A 23,678-nucleotide genomic window follows, 5' to 3' on the forward strand; every position below is an offset into this window, starting at 1 on the left:
TAAATCTCAAACTGTCAGGAATTACACTAAATGCAAATGAATCAAATATTCTAATTATCCATGTAATAGGCTGAAATTACCAGAATGAAAAAAAAGATATAACTACATATTGCTACAACACATATACTTCAAGTGAATGATACAAATAGGTTTAAAGACAAAGGATAGAAACAGATATCCCAGGCAAACAAACAATAACGTAAAGAAAACTGAGGTAGTGATACAAATAAAAGACATAATATACTTTTAAAAAATTATGGGATGCTTTATGAATTTGTGTGTCATCCTTGCACTGACGCAATGCTAATCTTCTATGTATAGTTCCAACAAAATATACTTTAAGACTATAAAGTTATTGCTAGTGACAAAGATTATATTCTATAATAATAAAATGGTCAATCAAACAAGAAAGTATAAATGTGCCTAACAACAGAGCCACAAAATATATGAAACAAAACTGACATAATTGAAGGGGGAGTTTGACAATTTAACGATAACAGTTGGAGATTTTAATAACCAACTTTCAATTACAGATAGCACAATTAGGCATAAGATAAGCAAGAAAATGGAATACTTGAATGACAATATAAACCAGCCAGAATGAGCAGACATCTCATATAAAATAATCCATCCAACAAAACAGAAGTCAAATTCTTCTGAAGTGCACATGGAACATTCCTCCAGATAGACCATAAATTAAGCCAAAAAATTAGCTTCAATAAATTTAAAGAATTTAAATCATGCAGAGTATGTTTTCTAATAACAATGGAATAAAATAAGAAATAAATTACGAAAATAAAAGTTTGGAAATTTATAAATGTGTAGAAATTAAGTCTCATCTTTCTAAATAATCAAAGAATAAGTCAAAAGACAGATCAGAAAGTACTTCAAAATGAATTTGAAAAAGATTAGTGTATAACAAAACTTAATGAGATGAAGCTAAAGCAATGATTAGAGAAAAATGTATGTCTGCAAATACCTGTATTAAAAAACAAGAGAGATCACAAATCGGTAACCCAGTCTTCCTTCTTAAGGGAATGGAAAAAGAGTATCAAGAGAAACCTTAATCAAACAGAAATAAATAATAAAAATTTGAATGAAAATAAATGAGATGGGGATACAAAAACTGTAGAGAACAACACCACCAAAAACCCAAACACTGGATCTTTGAAATAAATTAACACAATTGACGTATCTTTAGCTAGCATAATCAAGAAAAAGAGAGGATACTCAATTTACTAAAATCAGGATGAAAAAGGGGACAATACTACCAACTTTATATTAAAAAGATAAAGGATTGCTATATACGATTGTATACAAAATGATTGGCTAAATTAGATAAAGATACAAACTCTTAGAAAGATACAGTCTGCCAAAACCTACTCAAAAGAAATAGAAAATGAAAAAACAATAACAAGTCAAGGGATTGAAGTAACATTTTAAAAATTCTATAAAAAAATTTAGGACTAGATGTCTTTACTGGTGAATTCTGCCAATTTTAAAAAAATTAATACCATTTTTTGCAAGCTTTTCCAAAAAATATATTAGAAGTGAGCCCTTCTCGTCTTATTCTATGAGGCCAGTACTGCCGTCATACCAAAATCAGATAAGAACATCACAAGAAAATATCACTACAGACCAATATCCCTTGTGAATATAAGCACAAAAAATTCTTGCCAAAATCCTGGAAAATCGTGTCCAGTAGTATCTTAAAGGAATTACACCAGGTAGGACAAAGTGGGACCAGATGCGATGTATCAAAGGAATACAGATTAGTTCAACATACAACAAAAAATTTATACTATGCCATACTAGAAAAACAATAATAATAAAACACATGATGATCCCGTAAACACAGAAAAAGCCTTTGATAAAATCCTAAACTATTTCATGATAGCAGACGATTACCTGAACCTGGAAAGCTAGCTAACGAAAACCCCACAGCTAACGTCATACTCAATGGTGAAAGATAAAAGTCTTTTTTTTGTAAGATAATTCACAAGATAAAGATTTTCATTCTCACTACTTGTTATTCAGCACTGTGCTGGAGATTCTAGCCTTGGCATTTCTGCAAGAAAAAGGAATAAAAGACATAGAGATTGCAAGATAAGAAGTAAAACTATCTCTATTTGAATATTACATGAGCTTGCAAATAGAAAATCCTAAATTGTATACCAAAAAATCCACTAGTGTTCATAAACAAGTTAGACAAGTTTGCAGGATTCAAGATCAATGCATAAAAATTAATTGTATTTTTCTATACTAGTAATGAATAATCTGGAAATGAACTTGATGCCATTTAAAATAGCATCTAAATAATTAAATATTTAAGAATAAATTTAATGATGAAAGTGCAAGACTTGCACACTTAATACCACAAACATTGTTGAGAGAAATTAAAGACTTAAATAAGTGGAAAGACTTCCCATGTTCTTAGATTGGAAGACTCTATATTCTGAAGTTTGAAACATTCTCCAATTAGATCTACAGTTTTAACATATTCCTTGTCTAAATATCATATGCTGTTTTTTCTTTGCTGATATTGACAAGCTGATCTTAAAATATATATAGAAATGTCAGAGACCAAACCAGCCAACACAATCTTGAAGAAGAACAAAGTTGGAGGACTCACACTTCTTGATATCATATCTTAAAAGCTGCAGTAATCAAGATAGGGTAGTAGTGGTATAAGGTTTAACATGTAGATCAATGGAATACAATTAAGACTCCATAAATAAACCTGTATTTCCATGGTCAAGTGATTTTCACTCAGGATGCCAAGAAAATGCAGTCAAGACATAATATTTTATTTATTTATTTTTAAAAAATGGTGCCGGAACAACTGGATATCTCTATCATCTATCTATCTATCTATCTATCTATCTATCTATCTATCTATCTATCTATCTACCTGTCTATCTATATATCTATCTGTAATTTCTACCCCTACCTTACACCATATAAAATAATTCAAATGGATTGAAGATCTAAATGTAAGGGTGAAAAATATAAAACTCTTAGAAGGAAACATAGAAGTAAATCATTTGACTTATATTTATGCAGTTGTTTCTTACATAAGCACCCAAACCACAAGGGACCAAAGAAAAAATACATAAATTGAACTTCATCAAAAATTTAAAATTTTTGTTTTGAAAATATAACAAAGTGGGAAAGATGATTGCAAATCATATACCTGATAAGGAATTTGTACCCAGAATATTACAAAGTCATTCTTATAATTCAATCTTAAAATGTCTAATTATTTAATTAAACAATGGGCAAAGGTTTTGGATAGATATTTCTCCCAAGAAGATATGAAAGTAGCCAATAAGTACATATTTCCATCAAACTACCAATGACATTATTCACAAAATTAGAAAAAAAAAATTTAATTCATATGGAACCAAAAAGAGTCCGAGGAACCAAGGTAATCCAAAGCAAAAAGAACAAAGCTGGAGGCATCACATTGCCCGTCTTCAAACAACATTACAGAGCCACAGTAACCAAACCACATAGTACTGGCACAAAAAGACAGACAAACCAAGAGAATAGAATAGAGAGGCCACAAATAAGGCCACACACCTGCAACCATCTGATCTTTGACAAAGCTGACAAAAACAAGCAATGGAGAAAGGATATTCAATAAATGGTGTTGGAATAACTGGTTTGCCATATGCAGAAGATTGAAACTGGACTTTTCGTTACTGCATATACAAAAATCAACTCAAGATGGATTGAAGACTTAAATGTATAACACAAAACTATGAAAACCCTGAAGAAAACCTGGGCAATATTATTCTGGACATAGGAACTAGCAAAGATTTCATGACAAAGTTGCCAAAAGCAATCACAACAAAATCAAAAATTGACAAATAGGCTGTAATTAAACTTGAAAGCTTATGTACCACAAAAGAAAATAACAGAGTGAACAGACAACCTACAGAATGGGAGAAAATATTCGCCAACTATACATAAAACAAAGTCTAATATCCAGCATCTATAAAGAACTAAACAAGTTTACAAGAAAAAAAACAACCCCATAATAAAGTGGGCAAAGGACATGAACATAACACTGTTCAAAAGAAGACATACATGCAGTCAATAAGCCTCTGAAAATAAGTTTGACATCACCAATCATTTTGAACCAAGTTCACAAAACCACAGTGAGATGCCATCTCACACCAGTTAGAATGGCTATTATTAAAAAAGCAATAAAACCAGATGTTGGTAAGCTTGTGGAGAAAAGGAAACACACACTGTTGGCGAAACTAATTAGTTCAACCATTGTGGAAAACAGTGTGACAATTCCTCAAAGACCTAAAAACAGAACCACCATTTGATCCAGCAATCTCATTACTGGGTATATACCCAAAAGAATATAAATTGTCCTACCAGAAAGACACATGCACATGTATGCTCATAATAGTGCTATTCACAAGAACAAAGACATGGAGTAAATCTAAATGCCCATCAATGGTAGACTATATATAAAAAAAGATGTGGTACATATACACCATAGAATACTATGCAGGTTAAAAAAGAATGAGATCATGTCCTTTGCAACAACATGGACGGAGCTGGAGACCTTTATCCCAAGCAAACTAATGCAAGAACAGAAAACCAAATACTACATGTTCTCACTTATAAGTGGGAGCTAATCAACGAGAACACATGGACAGTAATAGGGGAACAGACACACTGGGGCCTACTTGAAGATGGAAGGTGGGAAGAGGGAGAGAATCAGAAAAATGCCTATTGGGTACTATGTTTCTTACCTGGGTGATGAAATAATCTGTACACAAAATCCCCATGACGTGCAGTTTACCTGTATTACAAACCTGCACATGTACTCCTGAACCAAAAATAAGCGGTAAAAAAAGAAAATTTGCTTACCATCATTAGTCACTAAGAAATTCAAAACCACAATGAGATACCATTTCATACTCACTACATGGCTATAATAAAAAAGGTGGGCAAAACACATCCTGGTGAAGATGCAAAGAAATTTGAATTCTCACAAACTGTTGATTGGAATGTGAAATAATTCAGCCACTTTGGAAAACGGTTTTGTAGTTCTCCAATATATTAAATATAAGGCCACCATTTCACTTTTGGATATATACCCAAGAGGAGTGAACATATACATCCACACGTAAACATATATTATTGTTCATAGCAGCATTGTTCAAAATAGTTAAAATGTAAAACCAATCCAAATGTCTATTATCTGAAGAAAGGAAAAGCAAAATATGGTTATATCTACAAAATGGAATATTATTGGGCAATAAAAAGAAACGAAGTACTGATTTAGGGTAATTTATATAGGTAAACCTTGAAAACATTACTACAAGTTGAAGAAAAGCAACACATAAAGCAACATATTATGATTTCATTTATGTAAAATGTTTAGAAGAGAAAAATCCATTAATAGAGATCAGTGGTTGACATTGGCTGTGGGAAGAGGAGAATGCGGTGCAATGCTAATGGATGTGGGATGTCTTCTTGCTATTAGAAAAATATTCTGGAATTATATAGTGGTGATAGCTGCAACATGTTGTGAGTACAATAAAAATGCTGAATTGTCTAGTTTTAAATGATGACTATCATAACTTTAAAATAATGAATTATATCTCAATTTTAAAAAATGCTTGGAGCACATAATGCTAAGTAACTGAGCTCCAAAACCAAAGTCTCCCGGAAGCACATATATGAAATATACAAAGATGCAAACAGATGCCAGGAATCCACAGAAAATTGCTGATATTGGGCTGAATGTGTTTTTAGCTAGTATTCAATTTTCACAGTAATAAATAGTGAACACTTTTTTTTATGTACCAGGACATCTTTTGAGTGCTTTACATGCACGTTTTCATCTAATCTTCATAAAATTCTATGATGATTTATAAAATTTTCAATTTTACAAATGGAAACCTCGAAGTTTAGTGATTAAGACATTAGTCCAAAATCTCTTCATCAACATGTATCCAGATTTGAATCAAAGACCACTAGCTTCATAGCCTGTAGTAGTGAAGTATTATCTTTTTGAAGTTTATTCTGAAGTAAATCTTTTATTAATTGATAATTGATTCATTATATCACCCATTTAATGAGCTTCTTTTTTGAAACTTTTCTACCCTGATTTACTTTTAAAAGTGGGCAATACAAAGTGAAATATGAGGAAAAAGCAATGCTATCATGGAGACTGCACAGGGATGTGTAAATAACCTACAAACAAATTAATTAGGATGAAGGTTCAGCTCCAATAAAATGCAGGGACATGATTAAGAGAGATTGCATGGTCAGAGGAGACCTTGCAGAGAAGCTGGTTTGTAAGTCAAGACCCAAATGATGAAAAAAAATACTTCTGCAAAAACCTGAGGGAGAGAATCTCAGGCTCTGGCATCAGCTAGTGAAGATGCCTGCAGGCAGGAATATGTTGCCTCCAGAAAGAAAGCAAGTGTTGCTAGAAAATAATGATGGAGGTAGAGTGTGGAATATGAGGTCTGAGAGCCAAATCCTAAAACACTGTTTAGATCCGAGTGTGGGCTGAGAGGAGGAGGAGAATGGCAGCGTGATACCAATGTTGCCAATGATGAGGATGATAACTCTACCAGAAAAAAAAGCAAAATAATCAATGTGTTTACCTCTTATGTGTCAATATTTTACTAAGTATTCTGTATGCAGAATTCTTAGTTATCATTCTCAAGTAGCATTGAAGGAGAGCATCTTTCCCATTTTATGTAGGAAAAGCTGAGGCTCAGAGATGGTAGCTAACTAGCCCAAGATAAAACAGCTAAATGAGAGGTAGAGAAGGTGTTGAAATCTATGTAACTGCAAAACCCTGGTCCTTAAACACGATTGCTAGTTCCAGCTGCCTCTCAAAGAGGAAATTCTGTGGTAGAACAGTATACATCTTTGTCATTCAACAATATTTTTAGTTGAATGAATTAGGGAGAAGTTTATTTTTGTACACCAAATATTTCTTGGGTGTGTTCGACTCTCACTGTGATTCTACTTTCACGTCAAGATTTCACATTCATTATTTATATCTGTGAAGCTCTAAGAATACCAATGTCGTGATTTCACAAAGAACCCCCACCTTTCGAGTTGTCATTCTAGGTCAGTATTCTTGAGGATATTTTAAGTGTACACCTTATGTTCTAGGGACAAAATATCCCAATCTCGCTGTGAAATCCAGCCTGTACAACAAAAAGGCTGGGGCAGGATTAGACTGTCAGTTATTAAGCAGGTTTTTCTAAATAAGTAGGCAAGATCTTGTTATTTTGACAGGCAGTTACAGAAAAGAGCTGGCAGCCCCAGGAGCACAAAATGAAATGTCAAAGAGTCCAAGGATATGTCATTGTCCACGAAAAGCCATCAGCAACTGCTGGGGTAAACATCAAATTTGCATTTATTCCACCAAATAGTAAACAGTATTGACAAGTGAAGTGTGTGTGTATGCGTGTGTGTGGTGTGTGTGTGTGTGTGATTTGTGTCCCCGGGAGGATTTTAAGAAAGATGAATGATATACGATTTGTGGTTGTACTTTAAAAGATTCAAATATAGGTCTGAAGGGCAGAGGAATCACTGCAGAGCTTCTGGGAAAGAATACCCTGGCCTTTCACAAAAACACATCCCATCTAATAGTGACTGTGAAGAAGTGAGAACAGGAGCAATTCTTATTATCTCTGTCCCTAAAAGAAGTTTTGGCCCTGCTATTTACTGCTGGAAAACCGAGGCCCAAGACAAGGGGGTTTGCCCAAACTCTCATAGCTAGCAGCAGCATAACCAGGATTTTAAAAAAAGCAACTTGCTTCTGGAACTTGGCATAAACACTTTTTACATGAGGAAGTCACCATGGACAGCTCTCTCTGAAAGGAAAATATTCTAGCCATCCTAGTTGACCAAGCTGAATATTGCATCCAATGAAAAGCATTCTCAATACCTTAACACAAACTTACTGACTCCTTTCTTTAAACAAACCAACAAACAAACAAACATCTTCCTATTCAAAGTGCTTTCAAATACATTATTTTTAACATTTACCTAATTGCATGAAATTAGTGAATGTATTTCACTGTATATCCTGTTCTCATTCCCACCTTGAATACTTCCTTATATATAGTGGAAATTCATTGACTTTTATTTTATATCCTGTGTCTCTAACCTAGAAAGTAGTAAATCAGTAAATGGTTGAAAAAATTAAAAACCCAAGTCAGAAATAATCTAGCAAATGATACTTTGGAAGGTTTAGCCAACCTTCACAGTAGAGTTATGGCTTAGACACATTTTTTAATTTCTTGAGATAAAATTGTTCAACCTTTCACTTGCCCTCAGGGAAAAGGCCAATTTACCATCATCCATCTTCCAGGTAAGTTCAAAAGTACGTTTCAGGCGTTGTGATTTATGGTAAAGTTTTCAGCATAATAAGAAAGGGAGAAATAGCTACCACTTGCCCAGATTTTAAAATTTGATTGTGGAATCTTAAAAGATAGGTGGATGGTATCCAGTCATATTTGTCCTCTCTTGAGCAGGTTTATATATTTTTCTTGTGGATACTGCAGTTAATTTTTCTTGTGGATACTGCAGATACGTGATGTTCACGTATCTGCAAAGTGACCAGGCAAGAATTTTCAGGAGGGTCTTGGCCTAAGCAAGTCAGTATGTTGGTGGATTAGCTTTTGATTGATCGTGTGATGGGCCAGAGTGTGTAGGAAGAACACTAAATGAGCAGCCCAAGTGTCAGTCTTGAAATAAAATCATTTTGTGCCCAGGGAAAGGATTAAGAAAACGGAGTTTGCCTCTTTCCTGTTAACTTAAGCTCTAGCTGCATCCCATCTTTTGATGGCCTCAAGCTTCCTGGTGACATCTGGTCAATCAACTTTCTTCAGTCCTACTGAGGGCCTAACAAGCTATTGATTGGAAGGTTAGCAGAGCTGGAGTGGTAATAACATCAGACAAAAACATGAAGCCAATATTTGTACATTCCAATCATATATTCTGACATCTACTTAGAGCTCCTAAAATTCAGATACAGTTAACATGTAATGAGAAGCAATTCTGTTCCAAGCATCACCCTAGGCTACTTACATAGTTTATTTAATCATTGTAAGGAAAATAATGTTGTTTCTATCTTACATATGTAGAAATTGGCACTCAGAGTAATTAAGAAGTAAAAAGAGCATATCAGCCCATGTTGCAGACACTTATTCTGCTAGTTTTTCTATTAGGGCCAAAGATAATTAGTACCAGTTACTATCTATGATCTTAGTATTGATAATAATGACATTTTAAAGTTTATTATCAGCATATACTAAAGGTGATTTTTTTCCACAAATCAATAGATTTCAAAATATTAAATCATGGATGTGCAGGAGAAACTGCAAAAAGGAATATGGCTATGATGCCCAATTATGATCCTTGTTATTGCATTTCACAAATAGCCCTCAAATCCTTTTGAACTTATTTTTATGTATTTCTACAATCCAAAGTCATCTTAACTACACTACTTCAATAGTCTTCTAAACAGGCTCCTCATGTCTGCTATTCTGTCCCTTCAGTTCTATTCTCTCTTTTCTAGCTAATAGGAATGTGTTAAAAATTCTATTCCAATAATTTCATTGCTTTTAAAATTAATAAATTTTTAATACATCTTCATTTTTTTCTTACTTTCTAACCTCACTTGAAGCCATTCCCACAACTGTGCACCCTGTTATTGGATGTCTAATAGGCATCTCGAAAAATATGTGTCCAAAGCAGAATTCTTGACAATTGTTTCAGTTATTTAGTGCTCCATAACAGACCATCCCAAAAATCAGTGGCTTAAAACAATCACATTTATTTTGCACACAAATCTGCAATCTGGACAGAGCTTAGCACATATAGCTTGTCTCCATTCTACTAGTCATCAGCTTAACAGACTCAAAATCATCTGAAGTTTTACTTACATACATGTAGAGTGGCTCGTGGTGGCTGTGGACTGGGGCATTAGCTGGGGCTGTCATCCAGGACACCTGCAATTGATCCTTCCATGGGGAAAGGACATGGGCTTCCTTAGTACATGGTAGCTGGGTTCTAAGTGTGAGGAGTCCCACAAAACAGAAAAGCAAGTGGAAACTGCACTTTCCTTTATGCCTTAGCCTTCAAAGTTAATTGTGCTATTTGTTGAAGCAACCATAAAGGCCTGAAGAATTTTAAAGTGGGGAGAACAAAGTACACTTTTTGAAGGGAGATTCAAACATTCTAGAAGAACATGAAATACTGGAAATATTGCTGTGGTCCTCTCAGTGGACAAAGCTGAGGCACTTGAGTGCATGTATCTGTGTGGGGGTGTGTGTGTGTTATAGATAGAAGCCTATATAGATTTTCGAGATGCCTACACACAGGCCTCACACCACACAAAGATTTACAAATACACTAATATTTATCATCTATTTCCGTTACTGAAATAAATCCATGAGTTTATGAAATATTTTCAATGCACTGATTCCTATCCAATGTCACAGGGTTCATTCTACTTTTCTTTCTTTCCATATTTGTAACTTCCTTCTCTGATGATAAAGCCTCCCCCTTTCCTAATATATTTGATTATTTTCTTCCATTGCCCCTGCTACTGCCTTGTCTGCATAGACACATAATTTAAGATACTCAGTGTCTCCTACTCTTATCAATGGTGCCTCTTTATAGAAAACCTCCTCCCTGCCTAGTCCACATGCTTTGTGGCTACCCACCTTACCCTCTTCAACTCTGAATCCTCATACCAGTTGACCCTGGCTAGGGCTCTGTTCTCAGTGTGCTGGGGCTCTTGATGTCCAAACCCAAACACCTGAAAGATAGTATCTGTACAGGATGGACTGCCATGGAGAATCAGCCCAACAGGGCATGCCTGTTTGGAAATGGCTCGGCTTAGGGTTTCAGAACCCAAGCAGGATGATGAGAGCATCTGTATGGTAGAGTATCCACACCCACATGGAGGAGTGGATGGGTATGTCCTTGAGTTGGCATGCACATCCTCACTGATCAGATGCCCTTCTCACTCTGCTGGGCTCACACCAAGCTTCTCACTCCCCACCCCCTCACCCACCAGAAAGATCCTTCCTCTCCCACTTGGGCTTCAGTGTACAGCAAGGAAACTTCTTGCTTAGTTAAGCTTTCTCAATTAAGAAAAGTGTGACTTCAACTTAAAATCTGAGGCAGAACTGAATGAGGTAACAGCTGGGGAATGTCACCTAAGGACAACACTCACAGCCTGACGACAAGTTCTTTCCTGAAGAGGGATCTTAGAAGTGTGTGTCTGTGTCTGCTATAGAGTAAGGGAAAAGGAGAAGGGGTTCCCATTAATTTTTGAAATGAACTAAGTAAAAAGGAATGTAAACACACAGTCACCTCCTGAATAAGTAAATCCTGTAACCGACAAAAATTCAATATCAAGATTATTGTTTGTCAAACATCATTGTCTGTCAAAATCATCCTGGATGATTGTCAAAAATGTAGATCTCTGTCATCACATCATAAATCTAGAATTCTGAGGCTGGGTCTCAGAAATCTGCAGTTTTAACAAGCAACTCAAGTCATTAAATACATTTTGACTCTGCTTCAGTGTCCTAATCCACTGAAAATATTGCTTGTAAGTCAATTTTTATCACCATGGTGAGTTGCCTGATCTTGGACGTCAGTCCAGCCCATAACTCTGGGAATTGTAACTATCCCTTTGCTGAGTGCAACATCTTCTCCTTTTACTGTTTTACTGTAAATCTATTTTGCTCTGGGGCACACTTTTATAGGTCAATATCCCTGCCATGTTATTGAAAAATGTAGGTTGGACTGTAAAGAGTAATTGTTTCCTGCAAAGTTACCAGGTTGGGGCTAGCACAATGGGCATTCTTAGGTTATGCACATTATAGTATACCTTGAACGTTAAAGGTACCTCAGTTAAGATTGTTTTTGTGAATCTCATCTGTCCTGCCAACACAAAAGGCATGAGAAACATGTAAAAGAGGAACACTGGCAAGAAATTGTCATTTCTGTTATTTGCTTAAGTGACACTTCAACCCGCTGATTTTAACCTTATTTCTTGTCTTCTGGCTTGTTTTGACTTGATCACCTCTTGGCTCTGTTTCTCTTCTTAAGGTTGTTTTTGGTTTGAAATATACTTCCTCAACTTTCAGTCTAACACTGTTCCTTTTAACACAATTTGGTTATTTCCCCTATCTATACACACAAACACACAAAATTGTTAAACCGTGCTTTCACTGCCTCTGAGAGCCCTGCAGGCAACTACTGAAACAGGAAAGTTCTCCTCTCCTAAGCAAATTGGCAGATTGTTGGTCTTTTTAATACAACCTTTTGCTCTAATTTTGTATTTCTATGTTAAAAAAAACCCTCCAAATGTAGTGGCTTTAAATAACTATAATCATTTATTTTTATCATTGAGGACTAAGCTCTGATTTTTTTTTTATCTTGCCCAAATTCCTACCTAAGGGATCTGGGGAGTCATGCCCTACAATCCATAAATTCTCCTCAGATGGGTTTTATTTAACCCTATATATGCTGACTTACTTTCCAGACTGACTCTGGCATAACATTATGACACAAGGGAGAAAATAAAAATATTTTATCTCAAAACGTGTTTCTTTGCCATATCTTGAAATGGTCCTGCAAAGATGTCCTTTGTAGGGGAGTAAAGAATTTCTATTAACATAGCTAGATCTTTTTCTTCTAAGCCCTCCTAATTCTAAAGACATTAACTAAGAGTATAGCATCTTTTGAAGGTCTGAATAGGAAATATGTGCCATCTGTTGTCTCTAAGGGCAGCGACTATAAGACTTCAAAAGAACTCCACAATCTTTTATCTTAACCTGAACTTTTCCTTTCTATTGATCCCAGGTCTTTAGACAAACTCAATTTTCAAGTAGAAAATGTTTAAATTTACCTATAGCTGAACCCCTACCCCCAACTTTGAGTTGTCCTTTCAGGACCAAACTGATGTTTTTCTTAAATGTATTTGATTGATGTCTCATGCTTCCCTAAAATGTATGAAACCAAACTGATCCCCAGCCACCTTGGGTACATGTTCTCAGAACCTCCTGAGGGCTGTGTTACTGTCCATGGTCACTCATATTTGACTCAGAATTAATCTCTTCAAATATTTTACAGCATTTGACTCTTTTCATTGACATTATGTATTTGCAATTTTAGCAAGGGCTTGGAAAGAACAGCTGATCTCTGCTCCTTGCACCACTGGCTTGACCGGTGTAAGGCTAAGGACTATAGAGTGGCTAGAGGCTGAAATCACAGAGTGGTTCACCCATTCACATAACTGTGGTCCAGAATACCTGTGTTTATGGCTTCCACAAAGCAGCTGTGGTCTGAGAGTGGGCATCTCAAAAGGCTAAAAGAGGAAGCTGCCACTTTCTTACAGCCTGGGCCCAGAAACTCACCATTTCTATTGTATTCTATTGATCAAGTAGTCATGGATCTCATATTCAAGGGATGGGGAGTGACTAGTCAGTCAGGTAGGAGGTTTTCTGTAAATAGGCAACCTTGAGCAGAGTAGGAGAAGCCGAGCATGGTAAATTATGTGTCTATGCATGCAAGGCAGTAGCAGTGGCAACGGGAGAAATTAATAGAACTCACATTTCAGTGGGAAGAATGTCAAAGGGTTTTGGGGTCATTTTTTATATATTGCCACAGCAAACACAGCATATAATTAAGATTTAAAGCTATGAGTATTCTAACCCTACCCCTAATATAAGTCATTCTCAATGAAGTTTATTCTAAGAAAAGAGTTCAAGTTTTATTGATGAGCAATGGTATGGTTAGTATTAAGTGTCAATTTGATTGGATTGAAAGATGTAAAATATTATTCCTGGGTGTGTCTGTGAGGGTGTTCCCAAAGGAGATTAACATTTGAATCCTTGGAATGGGAGAGGCAGACCCACCCTCACTGTGGGTGGGCACCATCTAATCGACTGTCAGCAGGGCTAGAATAGAGCAGGCAGAAGAAGGTTGAAAAAGCTGACTTGCTGAGTCTTCCAGCCTTCATCTCTCTCCTGTACTGGCTGCTTCCTGCCCTTGAACATCGAACTCCCAGTTCTTCAGCTTTTGGACTCTTGGACTTACACCAGTGGTTTGCCAGGGGCACTCGGGCCTTCAGCCACAGACTGAAGGCTGTTCTGCCGGCTTCCTTACTTTTGAGGTTTTGGGACTCGAAGTGGCTTCCTTGTTCCTCAGCTTGAAGATGGCCTATTGTGGGACTTCACTTTGTGATTGTTTGAGTCAGTACTTCTTAATAAACTCCCCTTCACATACACATCTAGCCTGTTAGTTCTATTCCTCTAGAGAACCAGGACTAATATAAGCAATAAGTAGTACTTGAGAAGGAGTGACTTAGTGAGACAAAGGAAAAGACCGAGAAGGTGCATCTAATTGAATCATATAATATTTTTATTCTAGGAATAATATTCCATTTGGGATTTCTCTGGTAGTAGAAGGGAATAATGATTATCACCCAGTAACACTTGTTAGACTTTACAAAACATGAGCACAGACAATTTTCCATATTTTTCTAACAATATACACCAAAGAAATTGAGCCTGCTGTTATTTATCACAGTATATCAGGGGTAATTGTTAAATTTGTGATTTTAGAGAATATGTTCAATATTACACAGATAGCAAGTAGAGAGACTGAGATGAAAATCAATCTTTCCCCAAATTGCATCCCAGGGTAGTTTTGCTAATATGAAATTTTGAATTACAAATTAAGGTAGAAGATCTGATTTCAAATTGGCAAAATGAAGCAGGTGCATTATTATAAGGCATAAAAAAACTCATGAAGGCTAGTTAAAAACAAGGTAGAGCTATTATAACACCACTGCACTAGAACCTGGACAACAGAGTGAGACTGTCTCAGGAAAAAAAAAAAAAAGTGGAAGGGCAGAGAAAGCTTACAGTATGAAAAAAGGGGCTAGGGAACTTGATCCTATTAAAGAGACTAATCCTGACAAGAGAAGGTAGTTGCCCAACATACAGTGTCCAAAGAGTCTGTCAAGGTCACAAGTAATTTGCTTGGAGTAGACTGTTGAAAACATATTCATTCTGTTTGATAGGGTATAGAAGCAGAGGTAGTGGCTGGGCACGGTGGCTCACGCTTGTAATCCCAGCACTTTGGGAGGCCGAGGCGGGCGGATCACGAGGTCAGGAGATCGAGACCATGGTGAAACCCCGTCTCTACTAAAAATACAAAAAATTAGCCGGGCGTGGTGGCGGGCGCCTGTTGCCCCAGCTACTCGGAGAGGCTGAGGCAGGAGAATGGCGTGAACCCGGGAGGCGGAGCTTGCAATGAGCTGAGATTGCGCCACTGCACTCCAGCCTGGGCGACAGAGTGAGACTCCATCTCAAAAAAAAAAAAAAAAAAAAAAAAAGCAGAGGTAGCATAGTTGACAAATTATGTTCCAAGACTGATACACATCAGCACAGGAATGCCAAGAAATATGTCCATTCATAAAAGGACAATATCTTGGGAGGTATTGGCATCGACACTCCAATTCTATTGGCATGGAACGGTGCATAGCATGGCAGGATAAAGAGTCTAATTCAAACTAACTGAGCTTCATAGTATTTATCTGGTTCTCATAGTATTCATCTGGATGTTTTGTAGGAAGCAGATATAAAAGAGGGAAGTGATGAGTATTGCTAACATCCACATTGTACTAAGTGTTGTTCACTCTGGGTTGCCACAAAATTTCTTCCAGCTTCCTTCATTCCATCTTGTGTAGTTCCATTCTTATGAAAATTGTATCTGATAAGGGTTGTGAATGTAGACAAGGCATTAAATTTAGCTAATGTCCTGGATCAGGATGGAGGAGGAACAGAGAAGTCCAATGTTCTGTTTCTGTTTTTGCAGTTTTCCCTCTCCAACTCAGAATTCTGTGGGAGTTCTACAGGGCCTCGAAGTTACTCATGTCTTTGGAAGGTTTAATAAGATCAGTATAGATCAAACAAAAGAAATGTAGACTGGACAACCTGAGATTGATTTTCTTTTAGGATCTTTCAGCAAAGATTAGGAGCAGCTTTTGAGGTCTGTTATGATACATGAGTTCTCAAGGGTAGAAAATTAAAGAGAATTTTGTGGGAGAAAATAGTGATAAAGAGAATATATTTACCTAAAGTTTCTGCTATGTTCTAGATCTTTCAGAGAAATATGACTAGATGAAAATGTGACGTCTGGCACCTGCACTCTGCCTGGCGTTTACTTGCAAGAGGTCATTTAATCCCAATGACAGTCCTGAAAAGCCATTGTATTGGTTTCTTACTGTCATAACAGATTACCATCAACGCATGATCTTAAATTTTTTAGAGGTCAGATGTCAAAAATCTGTTGCACTGAGTTGAAATCAAGGTGTCATTAGGACCATGCTCTCTCCTAATGTTTAGGGGATAATCTGTTTCTTTGTCTTTTCCAGATTCAAGAACTGCATACTGTGCTTTCCTTGGCTCTGGGGTTCTTTCTCCATTTTCAAGGCCATCAACACAATATTTTGCCTTAGTGATTATGTTGCCTTCTCTCTACAATCTTATTTTCCTCCTTCAAAACACTTGCAATTGAAATCAAAGCCCACCTGGCTAATCCAGGCTAAGCTCCCCATCTCAAGATTTTTAACTTAATCATGTCTGCAGATTTTTTTTTTTTTTTTTTGGCCATATAAGGTTACACTCACAGATTTCTGGAATTAGGACCTGGTCCATTGTCCAGCCTACCAAAACCATATTTCCCTGCATTATGAATAATATCACATGAAAATAGAGCATGGATTAAAACTCAGATCCTTCTTCATCTTGCAATTCCCACCCTTCACCTCTTACCCAGGGCTACTGTATTGCCTTAGTCTTAATAAAATCCTCAACATTCCTAGCACTAGGGAACTCTACAACCACCAAGATTCCAGAGTGCAGTGAGCTCACTCAAGGATACAAGGTGCAAGGTATAGATAGCAGACAATTAAGTGATAAAACCTTTCCTTAAGAGGAGTAAGGCAGGAACTAATACACATTCTCCGTCATCAATTATACATGGTGTGAGAGGCAAGTATTTTAACTCCTCTGAAACTTGCTATTTCTCATCTTCAGAATGGGAGTATGATATGTGCCTTAACACCTCATAAGTGTATCGGAAAGATTAGAAGAGGAACAAAGACAAAAAGCTATTTGAATAGTAAAGCACTATCATTAGGTAAAATATATGGGGTTTATGAATCTCTATTCAAACAGTACTGAGGGAAGTAGAGTTTTAATTCTTTTATGACAGACACATCACCCCCTGATTCTTCATCTTTGGGGGATTGTATAAATAGTTTGACTTAAATTCTGACTTTTATCTGACACTGCAGGTGTTACTGGCAAACCTTATTAGTAGACAGCAAGAAATAAATTTTGGTCTTCTGAACATCCTAGCAAAAATAATTTTTGCCTTATCAATGTTGAAAAAAAATCTAAGAAAACCCTTAGAAAGAAAACTGATATTTTCATGGAACAGCTGGGCTATTACACTTTTCAATCTGATTTTATTTTCCTGTCTTTATGGTTTATCCATGTTGAGGTATCGCACCTTATATGAGCATAACATAATCCTGCAGACCACAGGAACATTTCAGTGGCCAGATGAATTCTGAGTAATTTCTACTCAACTGGCATAAATCCGTTTTCCATTCAAGAATCATAAAGCAATAGGATTGGAACTGACCCCGGGAGTTGCTGAGGAGATGTTTGGTAAAATGGAAAGAGCTTTGAGATGGGAGACTATAAAACCATATTCTAATCCATTCTGACAAGCCTGTTCTTTTCCAGGTCTGCTTTGTCTCATCAAATATTTCACCTATTTCCATTCCCAATTTTACTACAGCCAGTAGATGCTTAATTATGTATTAATTGGACATTGGTCATGAGATCTTAACTAGTTAACTATCTATCAGCAGCATAATTTACCTGTGTGCTTCTGGGCAATTTACTTTGTTAATACTATGATTATTAGAAAAAAAGACAATGTCTACCCATTGGAATTATTATGGAGATTAACTGATAAATCAAAACTTCCTATCACAATGTCTGGAACAGTGTTGACACCTAAGAAAAACTAAGCAGACACCACGACGTTTCTTTGTCTCAGTTTCTCTTATCTTCAATTCATGTAAAATACTGTTATCAAATTAATTTTTTTAAAAATGCAGCTCTGATCATGTTACTTTCTAATTCAAAACTCTTCCCTGGTCCTTATCACCTATTGCTTGACTTAATCTTTTCTTTGAGACAGAGTCTCGCTCTGTCACCCAGGCTGGAGTGCAGTGGTGCTATCTTGGCTCACTGCAGGCTCCACCCCCCCAGGTTCATGCCATTCTCCTGCCTCAGCCTCCTGAGTAGCTGGGACTACAGGTGCCCGCCACCACGCCCAGCTAATTTTTTGGATTTTTAGTAGAGACAGGGTTTCACCGTGTTAGCCAGGATGGTCTCGATCTCCTGACCTCGTGATCCGCCCGCCTTGGCCTCCCAAAGTGCTGGGATTACAGGTGTGAGCCACCGCAGCCGGCCAATCAATTTCTTATATCTCGTCAGTCTTGCCCATCCCCTCGCTTCAGTAACCTGCAGTTCTGTTTTACTATAATCCTTTCAAGTCTCTAACATGCTTTTCAATTTGTTGATTGTTTTTCTTAATTTGCATTTTCCCTCCACTATGTCTGTTCAAATCCTACATAATGATGGGAAATGGAGCAGAAGTATTATTATTTCTAGATCAAGATTAATATGTGTTCCTACTTTCATTCTTTCTCTTCAGCCTACTCTAAGCACATAATCAGGGTGACCCAGTAAGCCATGTGCTAACAACAGTAGTGCTTCAAGACTGAAGGACTCTAGGTCCTTGAATCCACTTGGAAGAGAGCCATGTACTACTCAAGAAAACATGTTTTGTATTATATGCTCATAAACACTAACTTCTGCCACATTAGCTATTTTTGTTGGTGGTGATAGTAGTGGTTTTTATAGCAGTGACTATTGCCCTAACACATAATGGTACACAATGTGAGTTGATAACTCTGTGGAGTATTCTGAGAACTAAGAAAAACAGATTATTGAGAATGGAGTATATTCCAGGAATAGAAGGGACCAGTTGTAGAACATGTTGCCTTGTTCCTCTGTGTTCCACTGGACAGTTAATGAGACCAATAGGTTCAGCAAGCAAAGTTAAGTGAGTCTGGAAAGACACAGTGCAAATTTTCTCTGAGTGTCCATTTGGAAAAGCAGTTTTTTCACTTTAATCAATATTACAAAATAAAAGGGTCTTGTCACCAGGAAATTCTTGGAAATGCTGGGCTGTACAAAGCTAAATAGATTTTGTTACTGCAAAACTTCTTAGCACTGTTGATATGCTAATGGACATTAGAAATGTCCTAGCAAAGTTGAAATATAACATCTTCCAAATATGTCCACAGAAATCTTTTTTTCACACTGTATATCAACACTGAATTAATTTTTAAAAAGTCAAATGTATGCTGCTATAAAGAAACTCATCTTCAAAATAAGGATACAAAGCTATTGAAAGCAAAAATACGTGCCATGCAAATATCAACTAAAACAAAGCTATTATAACTAACTGTCAGACAAAGTAACTTTTTGTAACAAGATGTATTATTACAGATAAAAATGGGTATGCCATATCAATAAAAGGATTAATTCACAGTGAAGATATAACATTTCCAATCCATATACACCCAAAGTAGGCATCAATGGACGTAAAGCAAAAAAAAAAAAGGAGCACAGATAAAAATGGAGATTGGAGATAGATATATCCAAAATCATACTGGGAAGCTTTAACACATCTCTCAAAAACCGATAGAACAACAACAAAAGAAAAAACAGTAAAGATATAAAAGATGTAGACAACACAATTATCACAATGTGTTAAAAAAGCCTCTTACATTGCATCCAACAATGACAAAAAACAAGTTCTTTTCATGTGTGCATGATTCATTTATCAATATTGTCCATATGCTGGGCTATAAAGAAGTTGTTAACTAATTTCAAAGGGTAAATTCTTTCAAAGATATTTTTAAAATGTAGAAGTAAGCTAAAATAAGATAACTGACACACACAAAAAACATAATTAGGAAGTGTTCAATTCCTTAGAAATATACTTCTAATTAAATGAGAATTAACAACAACAATAAATCTCAACAGAAATTAAAAAAAAATTTTGAATGGAAAAATCATGAAGATACAAATTATCAAAATCAGCCTTAAAGCATTTGTTAGAAATAAATACTGAAAATGAATGACCTAAACTTCACTGTCAAGCCAAAAGGATAGCAACATATTAAGATGGTATTATTAATAAGTTTACCCTAAAATTTTTACTACTAATGGCAGGGCATGGTGTCCCACACCTGTAATTCCAGCACTTTGGGAGGCCAAGACAAAAGGATTGCTTGAGGCCAGGAGTGCAAGACCAGGTTTGGCAACATAATGAGTTTCTCTATCTATATCGAAACAGGACAGTTCCAGGACCCCCCTCTCAGAACATGTGACAGGGTTGTGGCATGTCTGTTTGCCCATCACTGCTGCTCAAACCCCTTACAGGAAGGGGGACATGCAGATGGGCAGGTGCAGCAGCCAGGGCGAGTGCCCCTGAGCTCCAGGCCCACAGCAGAGTCTGGTGGTGGATGCCTTTTGCTCCTGAAACCGAAGTGCACATGTGTTACAACACACTCTCTTAGCTTTGCCATCCACGGAGAGCTTAAGTGTTAACCATCTCAGTGTCCTCTTGGTACCCAGGTCCTTGTCCAGCATCCAGGAACAATCAGGTCACACGTAGACTTGAAGGATGAATGTGGGAGTTATATTGAATGGTGGAGGTGGCTCTCAGTGGGATGACGGAGAGCTGGAAGGCAGATGGAGTGGGAAGATGATCTTCCCCTGGAGTTTGGCTGTCCAGCAGCTGATTACCTCTCCAACCATCCCCAGCTGAACTCTCGTCATTCATATGCTCCTTCTCTTTTATCTGCTGTGCCATTCTTTTCTGGCATTCTTGTGGTCTTCTGTTCGTTTCTTCATTTATTCATCTGCTCTGGAGTCTGGGGTCTGGGGTTTACATGGGTACAGGATAGGGGAGCATAGTAAGACAAACGGGAATTTTGGGCACAAAAACAGGAATGCCTGCTCCTATTTAGGACTGTAAGTTTCCAGGCTTGAGGGTGGGGCCTTTGCCAGGAAACTGTAACTGTAGTGGCACATACCCAGCTACTCAGGAGGCTAAGGCAAGAGGATTGTTTAAGCCCAGCTGTTCGAGGTTTCAGTAAGCTATGATTGTGCCACTGCATCCAGACTGCATGACAGAGCAAAACCTTGCCTATAAAAAAATAATAAATCTAAATATCAATCAACAATAGACTGGATAAAGAAAATTAGTACATATCTACTATGGAATACTATGCAGCCATAAAAAAGAATGAGATTATGTACTTTGCAGGGACATGGATGGAGATGGAGGCCATTATCCTTAGCAAGCTAACACAGGATCAGAACACCACATACTGCAAGTTCTCGCTTGTAAGTGGGAGCTTGACAATGGGAACACATGGACAAATAGAGGACAACAACACACAGTGGGGCCTATCAAGGGGTGGAGAGTGGGAGGAGGGAGATTAGGAAAAATAACTAATGGGTACTAGGCTTAATACCTGGGTGATGAAATAATCTGTACAGCAAACACCCATGACCCTGTTTACCAATGTAACAAATCTGCACAAGTACTCCTGACTTAAAAGTGAATAAATAAAAAATAATAAATATATAAATAAATAAAATATTTACTACTTAGATGAATTGGAAAAATATTATATAAAATAAATATGACTTATAGATGCTGACATAAAATAAATGTTAGGTCTGAATAATTACATATCTGTTAGGGAAATAAAGGGTGTTATTTGAAAACCACCCCATGAAGGAAACTACAGAGCCAAAGAGTTTCAACAGTAAATTCCTCCAGAGTGAAGCGTCAATATCACTCAACTATTCCAGCAAACAGAAAAATAAAGAACACTTCTCAATTCGTTATTTGGGGAATATAACCTTACCACTATAAGGCAGCAAATACATTACTATAAAAAAGATACAGACTAATATGTTTATCATTATATAGATGTAAATATTCCAAATAAAATATTAGTAAATAAAACCCAGAAATATGTATAAACTAGAATTTAATTCAGAAATGCAAGAATAGTTTAAAAAGCAAAAATCACAATAATTAACTGCTTCAGTAGAAATAAATGAAAAAATTATTTTACAATTTAAGTTAAGGAAAAGATTTTGATGAAATTTTAAATCTGTTTATAAAAATATAAGCAAACATCATCTCATGATAAAAAGTAGAAACAAGCTGTCAAAATGCTTTGTGATGTGTGGATTCATCTCACAGAATGGAACCTGTGTTTGATCCACCAGTGGGAAACACTCTTTCTGTAGAATCTATAAAGGGACATTTCTGAGCCCATTGAGGCCCATAAGGAAAAATCAAATATCCTGTGATAAAAACTAGAAACAAGCTATCTGTGAAAATGCTTTGTGACGTATAAATTTATCTTACAATGGAACCAGTGTTTGATTCACTTGGTTAAAAACACTCTTTCGGTAGAATCCACAAATACACATTTTTGAACCAATTGAGGTTGATAAGAAAAAATCAAATATCAAGCAATAAATACAAGAAACAAGCTCTCCATAAGAAAGCCTTATGATGTGTGAATTAATCTCATAGACTGGAACCTGTGTTTTGATTCACCAGGCTGAAACACTCTTTTTTTTTAGAATCTATGAAGGGACATTTCTGAGCCCACTGAGACCCATAAAAATCAAATATCCTGAGAAAAAACTAGAAAGAAGCTATCTGTGAAAATGCATTTTGATATCTGAATTAATATCACAGAATGGAACCTGTCCTTTGATTCACCAGGTTGGAAACACCCTTCTTGTGGAATATACGAAGGGAAATTTCTGAACCCCTAGACCTATAGTGAAAAATTGTATATCCTGTGATAGAAACTAGAAACAAAACTAGAAACAAGCTATCTGTGAAGATGCTTTGTGATCGGTGAATTCATCTCACAGAATGGAACCTGTTTTTGGATTCACCAAGTTAGAAACACTCTTTTTATAGAATCTACAAGGAGACATTTCTGAACAAATTGAGGCCCATAAGGAAATATCGAATATCCCGCAATAAAATCTAGAAACAAGCCAACTCTGAAAATGCTTTGTGATGTGTGGATTCATCAAACAGAATGGAACCTGTGTTTTGATTCACCATGTTGGAAATACTTTTTTGGAGAATCTACGAAAGGACATTTTTGAGCCATTTGAAGTCTACAGTGAAAAATCAAATGTCCCAGGATGAAAACTAGAAAGAATCTATCTGTGTAAATGCTTTGTGATGTGTAAATTTATCTCACAGAATGGAACCTGTTTTTGGATTCACCAAGTTGGAAACACTCTTTTTGTAGAATCTACAAAGGAATATTTCTGAGCCCACTGGGGCCTATAGTGAAAAATTGAATATCCCACAGTAAAAACTAGAAACAAGCTATCTGTGAAAATGCTTTGTGATGTGTAGATTCACCTCACAGAATG

The 23,678-nt window shown here is 36.5% G+C and overlaps 1 non-coding gene across 1 annotated transcript; it reads right to left on the reverse strand.

The window, feature by feature from the left end:
- Window positions 1–250: 250 nt before the first annotated feature.
- LOC116457202 (U6 spliceosomal RNA) lies at window positions 251–353 on the reverse strand. The gene has a single exon (XR_004244962.1). It is a non-coding gene; the product is annotated as a U6 spliceosomal RNA (small nuclear RNA).
- Between the last annotated feature and the right edge of the window lie 23,325 nt (window positions 354–23,678).

The sequence above is a fragment of the Hylobates moloch genome, unplaced genomic scaffold (genome assembly GCF_009828535.3).
Source record: "Hylobates moloch isolate HMO894 unplaced genomic scaffold, HMol_V3 SCAFFOLD_17, whole genome shotgun sequence".
NCBI lineage: Eukaryota > Metazoa > Chordata > Mammalia > Primates > Hylobatidae > Hylobates > Hylobates moloch.